At 42.7% G+C, this 21,191-nt stretch overlaps 1 long non-coding RNA gene and 1 pseudogene across 11 annotated transcripts in view; one reads left to right on the top strand and one right to left on the bottom strand.

Moving 5' to 3' along the window:
• The window catches only part of LOC120362736 (uncharacterized), a 403,841-nt gene that overhangs the window by 128,522 nt on the left and 254,128 nt on the right, over positions 1 to 21,191 (bottom strand). The gene's annotated exons all lie outside the window — the stretch shown is intronic.
• The window catches only part of LOC101046298 (pregnancy-specific beta-1-glycoprotein 7-like), a 34,344-nt pseudogene that overhangs the window by 12,409 nt on the left and 744 nt on the right, over positions 1 to 21,191 (top strand).

The raw sequence follows: 21,191 nt of genomic DNA on the forward strand, positions 1-21,191 counted from the left end.
GACTTAGGTGGGCTGAGAGGTGGGAGATGCGACTCTGATTGAAAGATGCCTGTGGAGGAATCAAAGATATCACATGGGGCAATCTTCTCTCTGTTATCTCCACAGCGGAGCTGCCCAAAGCCTCCATCGCCAGCAACAAATTCAATCCCGTGGAACATCAGGATGAGATAACCTTAACCTGTATATCTGAAGTTGGATATGCCACCTACCTGTGGTGGGTAAATGGTCAGAGCCTCCCACTCAGTCCCAGGATGCAATGGTCTGATGACAACAGGACCCTCACTCTACACAGAGTCACGAGAAATGACACAGGATCCTATCAATGTGGAATCCAGACCTCACAGGGTCCCATCCGCAGTGACCCAGTCACCCTAAATGTCTGCTGTGAGTATCTTTTGTTCCTCTGTGGGCCAGGACACCAGCTAAAATCCAAATAGCCAGAGGCCAGGACTCTCAGTCTCTCTCGGGTTCAAGTCCAGACACCTTTACTTCTGGACACCTGAGCTGGCCATGACTTCCTGCCCTGGGAAAACCTTGGTGGGCACAATCTTGACCAAGAATATATGGGGACAGATGCTCTTGTCATGGTAGACTTGGGGTCCACAGCTTGTGATGGGAGAAACAGGTGAATACTTCAGGCTTCAGCTCAGTGAACACAGAGGGGGTTTGCTGGGACTTCAGGGTGTGTCTCGGCTCAGAGGAATACTGTATCCCTTTCACTGACCAGGACCATCCCCTTCCCTCAGAGGACATCACCTGTGGCTTTATTCTCTTTGCTCCAGATGGTCCAGACGTCCCCAGGATTTCTCCTTCAGATACCCTTTACCGTCAAGGAGGAAACCTCCACCTCTCCTGCTTTGCAGATTCTAACCCACCGGCAGAGTATCTTTGGATGGTTAATGGGACGTTCCTGCTAGCAGGACAAGAGATCTATGCCCCCCAAATCACTACGAGGACTAGTGGGCTCTATGTTTGTTCTGCTCATAACTCAGTCACTGGTATGATAAACTTCGCATTGAAGAAAATCAGAGTCACTGGTATGTAAATTCCAGCATCATTGGCAGTAGGTTTTTAGATGGAGTCTATCTGGCTTTCAGAGAAAGTCAGGAAAACATTTTTATTCCCAGACTGTGTCCTGTAGGCACAAGCAAATCCTAAATTCTCCTCCTGAATCCTCCTAATTTGTCACTACAGACTCTGTTTTCCTTGTTTTTCTCATTTCTCATGACTGACTTTGTGTCCGGCCTGAGCAACGTAGGGAGGGGGCTTTGTCAGCCCTGAGCCCTACGTGGTGGAAGAGACTTCACAGAGGGACAAGAAGGAGAGTCCTCAAGATCAGTTGCTTCTTGCTGTCACCAACACATCCCTTTCTGTCACGTCTTTGTTTTCTTTTACCTACTGCGTGAGCTTCAAGAAACTTCTGAGGCTTTGAAACAAGCTCATACTTTTCCCCCAAATGAGAGGAGGAAGCCCCTTGGATGAGGGAGGAGCAGCGCAGACTCTGCTCCCTGCTCTGCTCCAGGCTCTTCTGTGACTGGCCCTGCCTGACTGCACCTGGGGTGGGACCCGCGTGTGTGGAGAAAGAGCCCTGGTGGCCTGTCCTCAATTTGGCTAAATCGAGTTGCCAGTTGAAGCCAAGTGTCCCCGGGGTCAGGCTGCAGGGAAATAAGCAGAGAGGAAGCCTCAGGGGAGACTCCTGAGCTGTGCCCTGGCTCTGACGTCAGTGGCTGTATGAGGCTGTGGGCACAGCACATGGGACACAGCACAGAGGACGGTGAGTGACGTACACTTGCAGACATACAGAGATTCACCCATGGGGACTCTGTGTGGCAGGGAAAGGGCAGTGCCAAAAAGTGTGTATATATATATATATATTTATAGACTTTATATATACATAAATAGTCTATATAAACTTTATAGTCTATATATATAAGTATATTATGAGTCTATATGTATATCTATATAGACACACATATACACCATATATTGTATATATAGTATATGTACTATATATACACAATATGCTCTAATATATATAGTCTATAAATATATACTATATACATAGACTATAGTATATACACAGACCAAATTGCACATTCCAGGTAAGGAACCCAAGGTGGGCCAGCCAGTCAGCTGATTAGGGAAGGACTGGGAGGGGCACCGGGGGCTGTGACTCCCACTCACATGTCTGTTCATCACCCAACACTGCTGCTCAGTTCACACCTGACAAAGCCTGTGCTTCCCTAAGACAGAGCAGGTGGCCTCACAGTCTGGAGCCCTTAGATCATAGTACATCTGCCTTGTGACACACATACCTGCCACTGGCTTTCAAGGACTTGGGTGGGCTGAGAGGTGGGAGATGCGACTCTGATTGAAAGATGCCACATGGGGCAATCTTCTCTCTGTTATCTCCACAGCGAAGCTGCCCAAAGCCTCCAACCCCAGCAACAAATTCAATGCCGTGGAACATCAGGATGAGATCAACATAACCTGTACACCTGAAGTTCGATATGCCACCTACGTGTGGTGGGTAAATGGTCAGAGCCTCCCGTTCAGTCCCAGGATGCAACGGTCTGATGACAACAGGACCCTCACTCTACGCAGAGTCATGAGAAATGACACAGGATCCTATCAATGTGGAATCCAGACCTCACAGGGTCCCATCCGCAGTGACCCAGTCACCCTAAATGTCCTCTGTGAGTATCTTTTGTTCCTCTGTGGGCCAGGACACCAGCTAAAATCCAAATAGCCAGAGGCCAGGACTCTCAGTCTCTCTCGGGTTCAAGTCCAGACACCTTTACTTCTGGACACCTGAGCTGGCCATGACTTCCTGCCCTGGGAAAACCTGGGTGGGCACAGTCTTGTCCAAGAATATAGGGGAAGGGATGCTCTTGTCATGGTAGACTTGGGGTCCACAGCTTGTGATGGGAGAAACAGGTGAATACTTCAGGCTTCGACTCAGTGAACACAGAGGTGGTTGCTGGGACTTCAGGGTGTGTCTTGGCTCAGAGGAACACTGTATCCCTTTCACTGACCAGGACCATCCCCTTCCCTCAGAGGACATCACCTGTGGCTTTATTCTCTTTGCTCCAGATGGTCCAGACGTCCCCAGGATTTCTCCTTCAGATACCCTTTACCGTCAAGGAGGAAACCTCCACCTCTCCTGCTTCGCGGATTCTAACCCACCGGCAGAGTATCGTTGGATGGTTAATGGGACGTTCCTGCCAGCAGGACAAGACATCTATGTCCCACAAATCACTACAAGGAATAGCGGGCTCTATGTTTGTTCTGCTCGTAACTCAGTCACTGGCAAGAAAAACTTCGCATTTAAGAAAATCAGAGTCACTGGTAAGTGAATTCCAGCATCATTGGCAGTAGGTTTTTAGATGGAGTCTATCTGGCTTTCAGAGAAAGTCAGGAAAACATTTTTATTCCCAGACTGTGTCCTGTAGGCACAAGCAAATCCTAAATTCTCCTCCTGAATCCTCCTAATTTGTCACTATAGACTCTGTTTTCCTTGTTTTTCTCATTTCTCATGACTGACTTTGTGTCCGGCCTGAGCAACGTAGGGAGGGGGCTTTGTCAGCCCTGAGCCCTACGTGGTGGAAGAGACTTCACAGAGGGACAAGAAGGAGAGTCCTCAAGATCAGTTGCTTCTCGCTGTCACCAACACATCCCTTTCTGTCACGTCTTTGTTTTCTTTTACCTACTGCGTGAGCTTCAAGAAACTTCTGAGGCTTTGAAACAAGCTCATACTTTTCCCCCAAATGAGAGGAGGAAGCCCCTTGGATGAGGGAGGAGCAGCTCAGACTCTGCTCCCTGCTCTGCTCCAGGCTCCTCTGTGACTGGCCCTGCCTGACTGCACCTGGGGTGGGACCCGTGTGTGCGGAGAAAGAGCTCTGGTGGCCTGTCCTCAATTTGGCTAAATTGAGTTGCCAGTTGAAGCCAAGTGTCCCCTGGGTCAGTCTGCAGGGAAATAAGCAGAGAGGAAGCCTCAGGGGAGACTCCTGAGCTGTGCCCTGGCTCTGACGTCAGTGGCTGTATGAGGCTGTGGACACAGCACATGGGACACAGCACAGAAGACAGTGAGTGACGTACACTTGCAGACATAGAGATTGACCCATGGGGACTCTGTGTGGCAGGGAAAGGGCAGTGCCAAAAAGTGTGTATATATATATTTATAGACTTTATATATACATATATAGTCTATATAAACTTTATAGTCTATATATATAAGTATATTACGAGTCTATATGTATATCTATATAGACACACATATACACGATATATTTTATATATAGTATATGTACTATATATACACAATATGCTCTAATATATATAGTCTATATATATATACTATATACATAGACTATAGTATATACAGTCTATATAGATAATATATAGATAATATATAGTATAATATATATATAGTATATCTAGTCTATATATATAATATATAGAGACTATATATACCATATACTATATATGTATACAAAAAGGGTTCATCCTCTTTGCACCATGTATCAGAACTGTATTGCTTGTTAAGTAAGATTGAATAACATTCCACTGCATGGATATACCTCATTTTCCGATTCACTTATGTTTTAATGGACTTTTCAGTTTTTTCCACCTGTTGACTATTGTGAGTAATGCTGCTGTGAACATCAGTGTACACATATGTGTTCACATTTCTTTTAATTTTTACAGTGTTTGTCCAGATTGCAATTGCTGGATCACATGGTAATTCTTTGTTTTGGGAAACAGCCCTACCATTTTCCACAGAGGTTATAACAAGTCACATTCTCAACAGCAATGCACCAGCGTTTCAATTCTTCCACTTACTTAAAAATACTTGTTGTGGGAATGCTGGGAAGATGGCCGCCTAAGAGCAGCTCAGGACTTCAGCTCCCAGTGAAAGTGCAGAGGGTGAGTGGACGCCGCATTTCCAGACGAACTCTTATTGCCCACAGACCAGGAGATACCCAGGCAGAGGGGTCGCCAGCGTCGCAGTCCCAGCCGGTGCGGCTGTTTTGGCCCCCGTGGGGCTGATTCCGCCCATGCGGCTGCTGTGACCACGCCCTGTTGCTGCGGTTCTCCGTACAAAAGCCACTGGTCTGGGAGCCCTCTTAGCTGGCGAGCAGAGCCCTGAGACGGCAGAATAGCCCATTCAGCTGAAATAGCGAGTCAGGCCAGGAGATTCCTAGGCAAAAAATCTGCCAGGAGCCGGCGCCGCAGTTCGAGCCGACTTTGTGAGTCGCAGCACGGGAGATCCCGGCGCCTTTTCAACAAGCGACCAGAACGCGGGGTCGTTCAACTTAAAAGAAAAGACTCTGAGTCAGGGAACCAGGTGATCAGGCTCGGTTGGTCCCACCCCTCCACCCCCAACAACAACGAAAACAAAAACAGTAATTGGAAACCCTCTGGGTTGAGCTCTTCAAACCAAGCACAGCTGAACCGGGATGTCCGGCTCCATGGGGGAGGGGCTTCCGCCATTACTGAGACTCTCCACCGCTAAGGAGGCAGGCTGCCATTGCCGAGGCAACCCGCCGTTGCCGAGGCAACCTGCCACAACAGAGAGAGTCCACCATAACAGAGGCGGGGCCACCATTGCCCAGACAGTTCTAACTACGCCCATATAAAAAGGACTGCAGGGAAGAGCTCAGGGCAGCTGGGCGGAGCCCACAGCAGCCCAGCAAAGCCCCTGTGGGCAGGCAGAGGCTAGGCCTGCTGCTAGCTGGGCGGGTCTGACCTGAAAGAAAAATCAAAAAAGGCAGTAGTGCAACGGAAACTCATAAAGCTCCAACTCCCTGGGACAGAGACAGACAACAGGTGGATAAACCCACAAAAATGGGAAGAAACCAGCGCAAAAAGGATGAAAACTCCCGAAACCAGAACACCTCTCCTCCTAAAAGGGATCACAACTCCTCACCAGCAAGGGAACCAGACCGGATGGAGAAGGAGGGTGATGAAATGACAGAATCAGACTTCAGAAGGTGGGTAGTAAGAAACTACAATGAGCTAAAAGAACATGTTCTAACCCATCGCAAAGAAAATAGGAACCTTGAAAAAAGATTGGACCAACTGCTGACGAGAATGGACAGCATAGAAAGGAGTATAAGTGAATTGATGGAGCTGAAAAACGCAACACGAGAACTTCGTGAAGCATGCACAAGCTTCAACAGCCGAATTGACCAAGCAGAAGAAAGGATATCAGAGGTCGAAGACCAACTCAATGAAATAAAAAAAAGGCAAGAACAGAGAAAAAAGCGCAAAAAGGAAGGAACAAAATCTTCAAGAAATGTGGGACTATGTGAAAAGACCTAATCTACGTCTGATAGGTGTACCTGAATGTGATGAAGAGAATGAATCCAAGCTGGAAAATACTCTTCAGGATATTATCCAGGAAAACTTCCCTAACCTAGCAAAGCAGACCAATATTCAAATCCAGGAAATACAGAGAACACCACAAAGATATTCCTCAAGAAGAGCAACCCCAAGGCACATAATCGTCAGATTCACCAGGGTTGAAATGAAAGAGAAAATGCTAAGGGCAGCCAGAGAGAAAGGTCGGGTTACCCACAAAGGGAAGCCCATTAGACTCACAGCAGATCTCTCAGCAGAAACCCTTTTACAAGCCAGAAGAGATTGGGGGCCAATATTCAACATCCTTAAAGAAAAGAACTTTCAACCCAGAATCTCCTATCCAGCCAAACTAAGCTTCATAAGTGAAGGAAAAATAAAATCCTTTGTGAACAAGCAAGCACTCAGAGATTTCATCACCACCAAACCTGCTCTACAAGAACTCCTGAAAGAGACTCTACACATATAAAGGAACAACCAGTACCAGCCACTCCAAAACACACTAAATGGTAAAAAAGCATCAACACAATCAAGAATCTGCATCAACTAACCAACAAAACAGCCAGGTAGCATCAAAATGACAGCATCAAATTCACACATAACAATACTATCCCTAAATGTAAATGGACTAAATGCCCCAATCAAAAGACACAGACTGGCAAATTGGATAAAAAGCCAAAACCCATCAGTGTGCTGTATCCAGGAAACCCATCTTACATGCAAGGATACACAAAGGCTCAAAATAAAGGGATGGAGGAAGATCTACCAAGCAAATGGAGAGCAAAAAAAGGCAGGAGTTTCAATTCTCATCTCTGATAAAATAGACTTTAAAGCAACAAAGATCAAAAGAGACAAAGAAGGGCATTATATAATGGTAAAAGGATCACTGCAACAAGAAGAGCTAACGATCCTAAATATATACGCACCCAATACAGGAGCACCCAGATACATAAGGCAAGTTCTTAATGACTTACAAAGAGACTTAGACTCCCACACAATAATAGTGGGAGACTTTAACACCCCATTGTCAATATTAGACAGATCAACCAGACAGAAAATCAACAAGGATATCCAGGACCTGAATACAGACCTGGAACAAGCAAACCTAATAGACATTTACAGAACTCTCCACCCCAAATCCACAGAATATACATTCTTCTCAGCACCACATCACACCTACTCTAAAATTGACCACATAATTGGCAATAAATCACTCCTCAGCAAATGCAAAAGAACAGAAATCATAACAAACAGTCTCTCAGACCACAGTGCAATCGAGTTAGAACTCAGAATGCAGAAACTAACTCAGAACCGCACAGCTTCATGGAAACTGAACAACTTGCTCTTGAATGTTGACTGGATAAACAATGAAATGAAGGCAGAAATAAAGATGTTCTTCGAAACCAATGAGAACGAAGACACAACATACCAGAATCTCTGGGACACATTTAAAGCAGTCTCTAGAGGAAAATATACAGCAATGAGTGCCCACATAAGAAGAAAGGAGAGATCTAAAATTGACACCCTATCATCAAAATTGAAAGAGCTAGAGAAGCAAGATCAAAAAAACTCAAAACCTAGCAGAAGACAGGAAATAACTAAGATCAGAGCAGAACTGAAGGAAATAGAGACACAAAAAACTCTTCAAAAAATCAATAAATCCAGGAGCTGGTTTTTTGAAAAGATCAACAAAATAGACAGACCACTAGCCAGATTAATAAAAAAGAAAAGAGAGAATAACCAAATTGATGCAATAAAAAACGATAAAGGGGATATCACCACGGATTCCACAGAAATCCAAACCATCATCAGAGATTATTACAAACAACTCTATGCACATAAACTAGTAAACCTGGAAGAAATGGATAAATTCCTGGACACCTGCAACCTCCCAAGCCTAAACCTGGAAGAAGCCGAAACCCTGAATAGACCAATAACATGGTCTGAAGTCGAGGCAGCAATAAAGAGCCTACCACCCAAAAAAAGCCCAGGTCCAGATGGGTTCACAGCTGAATTCTACCAGACATACAAGGAGGAGCTGATACCATTCCTTCTGAAACTATTCCAGACAATCCAAAAAGAGGGAATCCTTCCCAAATCATTTTACGAGACAAACATCATCCTGATACCAAAACCCGGCAGAGACTCAACAAGAAAAGAAAATTTCAGGCCAATATCCATGATGAACATAGATGCAAAAATCTTCAATAAAATACTGGCAAACCGATTGCAACAGCATATCAAAAAGCTCATCCACCATGATCAAGTAGGATTCACCCCGGGGATGCAAGGCTGGTTCAACATACGCAAGTCCATAAACGTAATTCACCACATAAACAGAACCAAAGACAAAAACCACATGATTATCTCGATTGATGCAGAGAAGGCTTTTGACAAAATTCAACAACGCTTTATGCTAAAAACCCTCAATAAACTAGGTATTGACGGAACGTATCTCAAAACAATAAAAGCTATTTACGACAAACCAACAGCCAATATCATACTGAATGGGCAAAAACTGGAAGCATTCCCTTTGAAATCTGGCACTAGACAAGGGTGCCCTCTCTCACCACTCCTATTCAATATAGTACTGGAAGTTCTAGCCAGAGCAATCAGGCAAGAAAAAGAAATAAAGGGTATCCAAATTGGAAAGGAGGAAATCAAATTGTCTCTATTTGCAGATGACATGATTGTATATCTGGAAGACCCCATCATCTCAGCCCAAAATCTCCTGAAACTGATAAACAACTTCAGCAAAGTCTCAAGATACAAAATCAACGTGCAAAAATCACAAGCATTCCTATACACCAGTAATAGACTTCAAGAGAGCCAAATCAAGAACGAACTGCCATTCACAATTGCTACAAAGAGAATAAAGTACCTAGGAATACAACTAACAAGGAACGTAAAGGACCTCTTCAAGGAGAACTACAAGCCATTGTTCAACGAAATAAGAGAGGATACAAACAGATGGAGAAACATTCCATGTTCATGGTTAGGAAGAATCAACATCGTGAAAATGGCCATACTGCCCAAAGTAATTTACAGATTCAACGCTATTCCCATCAAGCTACCAATGACCTTCTTCACAGAACTGGAAAAAAACACCTTAAACTTCATATGGAACCAAAAGAGAGCCCGCATAGCCAAGTCAATTCTAAGCAAAAAGAACAAAGCAGGAGGCATCACACTACCGGACTTCAAACTATACTACAAGGCTACAGTAATCAAAACAGCATGGTACTGGTACCAAAACAGAGATATAGACCAATGGAACAGAACAGAGGCCTCACAGGAAATACAACATACCCACAACCATCTGATCTTCGACAAACCTGACAAAAACAAGCAATGGGGAAAGGACTCCTTGTTTAATAAATGGTGTTGGGAAAACTGGCTAGCCATGTGCAGAAAGCAGAAACAAGACCCCTTCCTGACACCTTACACCAAAATTAACTCCAGATGGATTAAAGACTTAAACATCAGACCTAATACCATAAAAACCTCAGAAGAAAATCTAGGCAAAACCATTCAGGACATAGGTGTAGGCAAGGACTTCATGACCAAAACGCCAAAAGCAATGGCAACAAAAGCCAAAATAGACAAATGGGACCTAATCAAACTCCACAGCTTCTGCACGGCAAAAGAAACAGTCAGTAGAGTGAATCGGCAACCAACAGAATGGGAAAAAATTTTTGCAGTCTACCCATCTGACAAGGGGCTGATATCCAGAATTTACAAAGAACTAAAGCAGATCTACAAGAAAAAAACAAACAAGCCCATTCAAAAATGGGCCAAGGATATGAACAGATACTTTACAAAAGAAGACATACAGGAGGCCAACAAACATATGAAAAAATGCTCATCATCACTGGTCATCAGAGAAATGCAAATCAAAACCACATTGAGATACCATCTCACACCAGTTAGAATGGCGATCATTAAAAAATCAGGAAACAACAGATGCTAGAGAGGATGTGGAGAAATAGGAACACTTTTACACTGTTGGTGGGAATGTAAATTAATTCAACCATTGTGGAGGACAGTGTGGCGATTCCTCAAGGACCTAAAAATAGAAATCCCATTTGACCCAGCAATCCCATTACTGGGTATATATCCAAAGGATTATAAATCATTCTACTACAAGGACACGTGCACACGAATGTTCATTGCAGCACTGTTTACAATAGCAAAGACCTGGAACCAACCCAAATACCCAACGATGATAGACTGGATAGGGAAAATGTGGTACATATACACCATGGAATATTATGCAGCCATCAAAAACGATGAGTTCACGTCCTTTGTAGGGACATGGATGAACCTGGAAACCATCATTCTCAGCAAACTCACACAAGAGCAGAAAATCAAACACCGTATATTCTCGTTCATAGGCAGGTGTTGAACAATGAGAACACATGGACACAGGGAGGGGAGCACTACACACTGGGGCCCGTTGGCGGGAAATGGGGGAGGGGCGGGGGGTGGGGAGGTGGGAAGAGATAGCAAGGGGAGAAATGACAGATACAGGTGAGGGGACGGAAGGCAGCAAAGCACACTGCCATGTGTGTACCTATGCAACAATCTTGCATGTTCATCACATTTACCCCAAAACCTAAAATGCAATAAAAAATATATATATATATACAATAAATAAATAAAAATAAAGATATTTGTGAGAAAAAAAAATACTTGTTGTTTGATATTCTTGCGTGCCTTTTATTTTGAATCAAAGCCATCCTAATGTGTGTGGCGTGCAGTATCACCGTGGTTTAGATTCACATATCTCTAAGTACGAGTGATGTTGAGCATCTATGCACATGCTTGCTGGCCATTTGTATATCCTCCCTGGAGAAATCTCTATTTTAGTCCTTTGTTCATATTTCATTGGGTTTTTGGATTTTTTGCTATTGATATGTAGTAGTTCTTCCTATAGTCTGGAAATTGATCCCTTATCAGATATGTAATTTGCAAACAATTTTTCCCATTTCATGGGTTGCCTTTTCACTTTCTCAATAATTTTTTGATATATAAAAGTTTCTAATTTTCATGAAGTCCAACTTACCTACTTTATTGCCTCTGTTTTTGCTGTTATAACCAAGAAGTCACTGTGGAATCTAATGTCATGAGTTTTTTCCCTGTATTTTATTCAGTTTTATACTTTTCGCTTTTCCCTTTCATTCTTTGATCCATTGTGGGATAATTTTTGTATATGGTGCTAGGTGAAGGTTCAGCTCATTTCTATCCATGGATATCCAGCTCTCCCAATATCTTTTGTTAAAAAGACTATCCTTTCCCCACGGAATGGCTGTGGAATCTTGTCAAAATCATTTGGCCATATATGCAAGCATTTCTTTGTGGGGTCTCTATTCTATTCTGTTAATTTCTGTGTCGTCCTTTATGCCAGTCCCACACTGTATTGACTACTGTGGCTTTGTAGTAAATGTTGAAATCAGGACGTGTGAGTCCTCTAGCTTCTTTTTTTTTTTTTTTTTTTTCAAGATTGTTTGTCTACTTATAGTCTTGAGAGTCAATATGAATCTTAGGACAGATTTTTCTATTTCTGCAAAAACCGTCACTGGGATTCTGACAGGCATTGCGTTGAGCCTGCAGCTCACTTGGTAGTGCCGTCCTCCTGACAATATCGAGTCTTCCCATCCATGAAAATGAAACGTCTTTCCATGTATTGATGCCATCTTTGATTTCTTTCCGCACTATTTTGAAGATTTTGGGGTACAATTCTTTCAACTTCTGGGTTAAACTTACTCTAAAATATTTATTCTTTTTGATGTTAATGTGAATTGAACATTTTTCTTAATTTCCCTTCAGACTGTTAGTGTATAGAAACACAGCTGATGTTTGCCTGTTGATTTTGTATGCTGCAACTTTACTGAATTTATCCTAACAGTTTTTTCCTCTTTAGTGTTTTTTACATGTAAGTTCAAGCTATCTGTGAACAGAGATTATTTTACTTCTTTTTCCAAATGTATCTTTTTTTTCTTGACTAATTTCTCTGGCTAGGACTTCCAATACTGTGTGGAATAGAAGTGACAAAAGCATGCATCTGTGTCTTGTTCCTGATCGTAGGGGGAAGACTGCCCGCCTTTCTCCATTGACTGTGTCAGCACTGGGCTTTTCCCATATTGCCTTCATTATGTCAAGGTGGTTTCCCTCCATTCATAGAATGTTTTTATTATAACAGAATATTGAATTTTGTCAAATGGTTTTATTGGTTCAATTTTATTACTAATTACAGGTCTATTCAGATTTTCATGTGTTTCTAGGAATTGATCCATTTTATCTAGGTTATCCAATTTATTGACATAGAACTATGCATAGTACTTTTACAGTTTTATTGCTTTTGAATTGCTAATAATGTCTCTACTTTCTTTTCTGTCTCTCTTTTTTTTTTTTTTTTTTTTTTTTTTTTTTTTAAGAGAAAGAGACAAGGTCAAGGTCTCACACTGTGGAGGCCAGCCCAGGCTGGAGTGCAGCAGCATAATCACGGCTTACTGCAATCTTCACCTTCTGAGCTCGAGAAATACTCCCCCTTCAACCTCCCGAGTACCTAGTATATGCCACCATGCCTGGCTAATTTTTTATAGAAATGTTTTGTAGGGACAGGGTCTTCCTGTGTTGTCCAGGCTGGTTTCCAACTCCTGACCCCAACCCATCTTTTTGCTTTGGCATCTCAGAGTGCTGGAATTAAAACATAAGGCACCATGCCCAGACTCGACTTTCATTTCTGATTTTAGTAATTTTATGTTTCTTCCTTTTTTCTTAGTCAGTCTAGTTAACGGTTGTCAATTTTGTTCATCTCATTGTGAAGAACCGACTTTTGGTTTCCCTGATTTTCTCCATTGTTTTCCTATTCTTCATTTTATTTATGTCCACTGTAATTCTTATTATTTCCTTCATTTATTGTGTTTGGGTTTAGGTTGTTCTTCTATATCTAGGTTGTAAATTAGGTTGTTGATTTGAGATCTTTTTTATTTCTTAATGTAAGAGTTTACAGTTATACATTTCTTGCACAAGATTCTTAACCTCTCTGAGTCTCTGATTTCTCACCTGAAAATTGCAATAAGAGTGCTTGCCTTATAGTATTGTTTTAAAGGTTTAATGTAATTATCAATAAAACCTTCAGCAAAATGCCACACATAGGAAATGTTTCATACATGTCAGCTGCTGTATTACTACCATTATCATTAGCCTTGAAGTCAGGTAGTCCTAGAATCAAATCTCAGATCCACCTCTCATTAGCCTTATGACATCAGGAAAGCTTTTTTCTAAGCCTCCATGTTTTTATCTGTAAAATGAAAATAATGTCTACCCAACAGAATTATTGTATGAATCAAATAAGAGACAGGTAAAGAATTTAGTACAGGGTTGGGCACATAGGAAGTGCCCCTCAACACTAGCTAACATAATATTAGTCATCAGCCTGAGTTGACTGGTGAGGTCTAAAAGTAAATGGTTGCAACTGAAATAAACAGACACAAAAGGTACTGTATGTGTCTGCGTGCACATGTATCTGTGTGTGTGCATGTGTGTCTATGTATGGAAAAGGTATTTTATGTAAATACACACACATGAACACAAACACACACAGACACATATATAAAGAGGTAACACTGAAAACACTAGGACATGGTCACTGACTACATGTGGAAGACAGAGAAAAAAAGAAGTGCAAACGATCAAACCTGGTATGTTAGTATACAGCCACTGAGATGCATCCAAGATTGGATTAGATATGCAAGATAATTTATTAGAGAAGACACATATGAGGGAAAGTGGGGCAGGCATGAAAGGAGCCCAACAGAGCCCTCAGACCAGGATGCAGAGCTGATTTCTGTGAAGGAGAAAGAGAAAAGTTTCAGGTACTAATGCAGTTGGAAGAGAGTTTCTGCAAGACGGATGGGGAGTCCCCCCAACCAGTCACCCATGAGAGTCAAACAGAGTCTCAGAGCACTAGGCTTGCTTTCATACTCCTGCCGGGAGCCTGTGGGAGGCAAAGTCTCTGTACAAACCAAGTGCTTAATTTGGAATGCACTGATCTGGGCCTTCTGTCAATCAAGTGACATGACTGACAGAAGACCAGACAGGGTCTTATTCATGGCTGCCATAAGAGAGACATGAGTAAAAGATGCAACCACAAAAAGGTGAAATATTCTCACGGTATAGAAAAAAGCAATTATCCTTTCTGACGTCCCAAAGCCTTCAAAAATACCCGAGTACAGGATGGCCAGTATGGAGTTGACAGAAGACTCACTGACAATCTAGAAACATGGTGAGAGGAATTTTTAAAAACTGCAGGAATATAGTTGGCTAATCATCACCCAGCAACCTTTCCACAATAATTATGTATTCCTGAAGGAAGAATTAGAGACTACTTCATGCTGCATGCTGGTTCCCGGGGCACCCAGCTGTAAAATAATATAACCTTCATATTTTTTTCTCTCTCTCTCTCTTTTTTTTTTTTTTTGTTGTTGAGATGGAGTCTTGCTCTGTTGCCCAGGCTGCAGTGCACTGGTGTGATCTGGGCTCACTGCAACCTCCACCTCCGAGGTTCAAGCTCCCCTGACTCAGCCTCCTGAGTAGCTGGGACTACAGGTGTGCACCACCATGCCCAGCTAATTTTTGTATTTTTAGTAGAGATAGGCTTTCACCATCTTGGCCAGGCCATAACTGAGACATGAGAAAAAGATGCAACCACAAAAGGTGAAATATTCTAACGGTATAGAAAAAAGCAATGACCTTGGTCTTGAACTCCTGGCTTCGTGATCCACCTGCCTCGGCCTCTCAAAGTTCTGCGATTACAGGTGTGAGTCACTGTGCCCAGCCTTCTTCTTTTCTTTCCATGACAGATGCTTCAGAATGAAGTTCTCTTGGCCTCTCAGCTGGGGCCACTGTCGGCATTATGATTGGAGTGCTGGCCAGGGTGGTTCTGATATAGCAGCCCTGGTTTGTTTCTGTATTTCAGAAAGACTGGCAGATCCGATGGCCTTCCCTCTTGTCCTCTTTCCTACAGGACTGACTGCCATGCTTGCGAGAGGGAAAGAATGTCTTTGCCTCTATCTGGACGGGATCTCCTCCTCCTCCCACTAAACTGTTTCTCACACTGATTCCTGCAGGTCTCTTCCTCCTTGGTGTCCATGCTCTCTGTATCCCCAGTTTCTCTTCGACATACTTATCCCCAGCCTCTTCTCATTTGTTTCCCAGATTTAATACTTTGTAAAACCCCTCTTGGTCCTTTTTAAACATCTCTGGCTTGTGTCATTCTCTCCATTTCCATAAAATCTCCACACTTGCTTGAACTACTCACGGACTTCTTGTCTTCAGTCTTTGAAATCTTCCTTGCATATGATTGCCTCATTACCTTCCTGAAATCTAGTTAATTCACCTAATCCAGAATCCTCAGAGTTCTACTCTAGCCTATTTGATATGTTCACATTTCTGCTTTTTACAAATCCTTCTCACTTCCTTTACCTTTATTCCCTAGTATAAGTTTTCCATCCTAATTAGAACTGTCTTCCTACACATCCCGGCCCCTCCACCCCACATATACATAGAATTCTTATCTCAGTGCTACGCCTCAAATCAGGGTGATCTCCCCTCCACCATCTGCCCTTCAGGTTTATTCACACCCTCATCACAAGTAAACTCTGACCTCATGGAGAACAAAGACTCTAGCATTAATGTGGGAACCCGAGATTCAGGACACAACGTATCTGTGATGGAGACTTTTTCCCTGATGACCAATTCATGTGTTTATGAAAGATACAGAAATGAAGAAGGCAAGGTCCCTACCCCAGGAAACATAAAGCCTAAGACAGGAGATAAGACCTGAAAGAATCATTAATACCGTAATACAAAGAAATGAGGCCAAGCGCGGTGGCTCACGCCCGAAATCCCAGCACTTTGGGAGGCTGAGGCAGGCAGATTATCTGGTGTCAGGAGATCGAGACCAGCCTGGGCAACATGGTGAACCCCATATCTACTAAAAATATAAAAATTAGCTGGGTGTGGTGGTGGGTGCATATAATCCCAGCTACTCAGGAGGCTGAGGCAGGAGAATCAGGTGAGCCCAGGAGGCAGAGGTTGCAGTGAACTGAGATCGTGCCACTGCACTCCAGCATGGGCAACAGAGCAAGCAAGACTCCGCTTCAAAAAAAAAAAAAAAAAAGGAGAGAAAGAAAGAAATGAATGCCACAAGAAATCAGAGAATTCTGAAATAGCTACACATTGGAATCACTGGGAAATATTTTTATAAGTGGATGCTCTAGCCCCATCCATAAATTGTGATTTAATGACCATTAAATCAAACGGATTATAGAGTGGGACCCAGGCATTGGTAATTTTTAAGTCTTCTGAGATGCTACTAACATGTAACTAGAATAGAGAACCCCTGTACTAATAGGTAGAATTTAGACCTCAATCAATGATTTTTAGCTAGGAATGTTGGAATCACCTAGGGAACCTTTCAACATACATAAATCTATACGTTGTTGGCCCTACTCATTAATGGGTTACACAAAAACTAATCCATTTGAGAAACAGAACCTAATGGAAAAGCGACCTCATTTGATATGTTAAATTATATGGAAAGCATTGTCAAATGATAAGTAATACGTGATGCTACACTATCTCTAATTTATATTTATGGGTGTCTTACTGAGTGTTCCAAAATTATGAGTCATAGAAATCTATTATCAGTCATAATGTCATATGCCTCAGTAGTAACTAAGTTTCTGTGTGAGCCATGTCTTTTCATAATGAACTCTAATCAGGTTTCTAACCATAGTCATTTTCAGTCTTGGTCATTCACAGACAGATGTTTTGACTCTTTCTCAAAGCATTTGCAATCAGCTACAGTCAAAAGTTGCTTCTTCAAAAACATTTATAAAAAACACTCTGACAAGTACTCTTGAATATAAGTTTCTGATAACTTTAAGATCATACCTCTGGACATTCTAAGAACTTTTAGAATTTTAACAGGCTGATACTTTCATGAAATTGCCAACCAAGAAGAAGCAGGGAAAAAATCAATTTCATTGGACTAAATAATAATGAGGATTTTTAATGATTTTTTATTTGGAAATTTGCCGATTTTTTAAATGTTTTGTTTTCCAGATTTATGACTTTTTTCTCTTTTAAGCAATCTATGGTTTACAGCCATTTGGTAAAGTACACTTTTGTGAACAAAAATAGAAATATTTACTTTTGCTCCTTACCTGACTGCCCCAGAAATGAGGAACCATTCATGAGTATTTATATGTTTATAGTAATACAGTTATTTGCACAAATTCAGTAAGAATCTGCCCTTTCTACAACAGGACACATTTGAAACAACTGGTTATATTACCAAGGCTTTGACTGGGATGTTATATTTGAGAATATATACAGAATGAATCCACAGGTACTGCAGGCAAATTCTGAAGTCAGCCTTGGTTTTCTGTTATAGTCTCAAAAGGGTTTTTTTTTTTTTTTTAAGTTTAATGTGAGATTCCTTATAAAAACTACTAGCAAAGCAAACTTTAAAAAGACCCTCCATGGTTCATCACCACTCTGGCTGCACTTATTTGAAGAATCAGGCCAAGTTTAATGAGACTTAACTTATTTAGAAACAAATTTGTCCTACTGGGAATTATCTTTGGTAAAAATAGAGATTCCTATAGAGGGGGAAAAAGTAGGTTGAAAAGAAAGACTATAGTGCACCTGTGATGAGATTGCAGCTCTGCTCATTAAGTTTTTATTACCCACCTGTAGACTGAACTGGACCGTGGATTCTTCTAGCTACTTCAATCCAACGCTCTCCCATGGAATTACTAAGAACAAGAGCTGCTCTGTTCCTGAAGCCCAATAAGCCGGAGGTGGACAACTCAATGTAAATTTCCAGAGATAACCCTCGTGTCTGAGGTGTGAACCACTTAGAGACTTCACTGAAATGTTCAACACACCAAGACGAGAGACCCTCAAACTGCAGACCAGGACAAGGTTGACAACTTCACACTGTGGACAGCTTTTTCAAAGATGTCAGAACAAGACTCTTCTTCATGATGAAACTTTCCCCCCTCTTAATTCGTTCTTGCTTATGCCTGCCTCCTTCACTTGGCAAGATAATGCTGTCATTAGAAATTCACCCACCCTTCTGGTATTGTATTGTCCCAGGGGGAGTTGCCTTGCAAATAAAATTCAATGCCTTGCAAATAAAAGACAATTAGATGCATAACTAAATTAGTTGTAACTTTGCTTTATGATGCACGTTCGCAGCCAGTGATGGCCAGTGGAGTCTCTCAGGCTGCATCTTTCTCACCCTAACCCTCCTGCCTCTCACTTTTACTTACAAGGACCCTTCTGATTTCACGGGACCTCCCCAGATTATCCAGAATAATCTCAAGATACTTAACTTCATTACCACTGCAAAGCCTTTTTACCAAGAAAGGTAGATGCACGTGTAAGGGATTAGAATGTGGACACTTTTAGGATGCCATTGTTCTGCCTAACACAGGTAATCTTCTTTTTAAAAATGTATTTATTATACTTTCTGTTCTGGGGTACATGTGCAGATCATGCAGGTTTGTTACTTGGGTATACACATGCCATGGTGGTGGTTTGCTGCATCCATTGCCCTGTCATCTACATAAGGTATTTCTCCTAAAGCTATCCCTCCCCAATCCCCCAACCTCCTACTATTCCTCCCCTAGCTCCCCACCCCCCAGGCCCCAGTGTGTGATGTTCCCCCGCTCCCTGTGTCCATGTGTTCTCATTGTTCAACATCCACTTATGAGAACATGTGGTGTTTGGTTTTCTGATCTTGTGTCAGTTTGCTGAGAATTATGGTTTCCAGTTTCATCCATGTCCCTGCAAAGAACATGAACTCAACATTTTTATGGCTGCTTAGTATTCCATGGTGTCTATGTGCCACATTTTCTTTATCCAGTCTATTATTGATGGGCATTTGGGTTGGTTCCAAGTATTTGCTGCTGTGAACAGTGCTGCAATAAATACATGTGCTAACACAGGTAACTTTCATAAACTTCACCCACAACACACATTTGTTTTGTATAGTTTAAAATAAAAATGATAACAGCCCGTTCCCAAAACAAACCTCCTTCTTGACTGGGAACTAGACTGCCTTTGTAGGACTAACAAATTAGCCACAAGATTAGAAATTATAGTTTAAGGGTCATGCTGTTGGAGGCTACAAGATTCTGACCCTCACTGAACTGCTCCTAACATCAGTGTCTGAGATATGCTGTGGATGCGGCACTTGATGGATCAGCTGGCACCACCCAGACTGATGAACTGGGTCATCTGATCTCGTGACCCGCCCCCCCACTGAGGAGCTGACTCAGCACGAAAGGACAACTTCAACTTCCCATGATTTAGTTCATCTCCTGCCTTACCGGTCAGCACTCATGCTACATCAGCTAATACTAAAATTACTTAGATATACGATTTGAATGAACTCCATGGTCTAAGTCAAATTACTTATGATAACCCATCAGTTATCACTGCTATGCACATAATTTGAAGAAAGACTGGGATTCAGGAGGATATAAGTCTAATATTAACTAAGCATGGATTCATGGAGAACCAGGATGGCCACCTTGTCCTTCCTAAGTCCTTAAAGCTTTTATCATTACAAATTCTGAATTCCGTAACTTATCATGGAAATGAAAAATATTCCAATGGAATATATTGCTGTGGTGACATAAATTGCTTAAAGAGTTTATAACCAAGGTTTGGCCCCATGTTCTTGAGAAAACAATCAAAGCTACAGGTACTCCTGGTCGCCTGGTACTCCATTTAAACATTGTTAAATGAGATTTCATTCAATTGTTATTTTCAATGCATGTTTTCTCGCTCTGGTTGTATAAAAGTTCTTCCATGCAAGGAGGCTCATGTTACTGTTAGGTAGAAAGGGCCCATTCCCCATGCCCGGGACCCACATCCAGCGGACCGCCTCCGGAGCCCATCCCCTCTTGCCACATGGCTCTTCCTTCTTCTTTGTTTAACCTCCACCAATCACTCCATAACACCTCACCTGTACTCCCCACCTTAGCCCGCCAAAGCTAAGCCAATCCCTGCACTCCACAATACTCCCCCTTCGCCCATGCCCAACCGCCACCAATCACTTCACAACACCTTGCCTAAACAGGCCGCCGCCCCTATAAAAACCCTCTCCGGCAGCTGCTGGGTGCAGCTCTTCCCTCTCCCGCTCGAGTTGCCCGCAAACCCCAATAAACCTGGACTCGGCTTAACAACTCCTCGCTCTCATTTGCTTTGGGAAGGGTCTCTGCGGGTCGCACATTTGGTGCCAAAACCCGGGAGGTGTGGGCAGCTGGTCCACCAGCGGCCCCCTCCGGTCTGGCGACCCCCTTCCTCTGAATTGGCCTCCACGCTCCGGATAAGGTAAGTCCCTTTACTTGCCTACCTTCCCCGCGGTGCGTGTGGTGGCCTCTTTTCCTTTTGCGTCTCCCACTCCACGGATCCCTCGCCAAGCGCCGGCCGGCCCGAGAGTCAGATCCTCCAACCAGGCTCCAGGAGCCTCGGAAGCGATCAGACGAGGGACGCCTCCTCTGGTCCTTCCCCCACTTCCACTTCCACTATAGGAACGGTCAGAAGAGGGGACGCCTTCTCTGACTCTTTCTATTTCCCTCTAGAGGGGCTGTGGGACAGACGGGACGCCTCTTCCCACACCACTCTAGCCCAATCCCGCTAAAGGGAAAAGGTCCTGCCACACGCGCCATGGGGAACACGGAGTCCCAAATTCCTAACAAAACCCGACTGGTACTTTCAATTCTAACATCCTACAAGACCTAAAC

The sequence above is a fragment of the Saimiri boliviensis genome, chromosome 14 (genome assembly GCF_048565385.1).
Source record: "Saimiri boliviensis isolate mSaiBol1 chromosome 14, mSaiBol1.pri, whole genome shotgun sequence".
NCBI lineage: Eukaryota > Metazoa > Chordata > Mammalia > Primates > Cebidae > Saimiri > Saimiri boliviensis.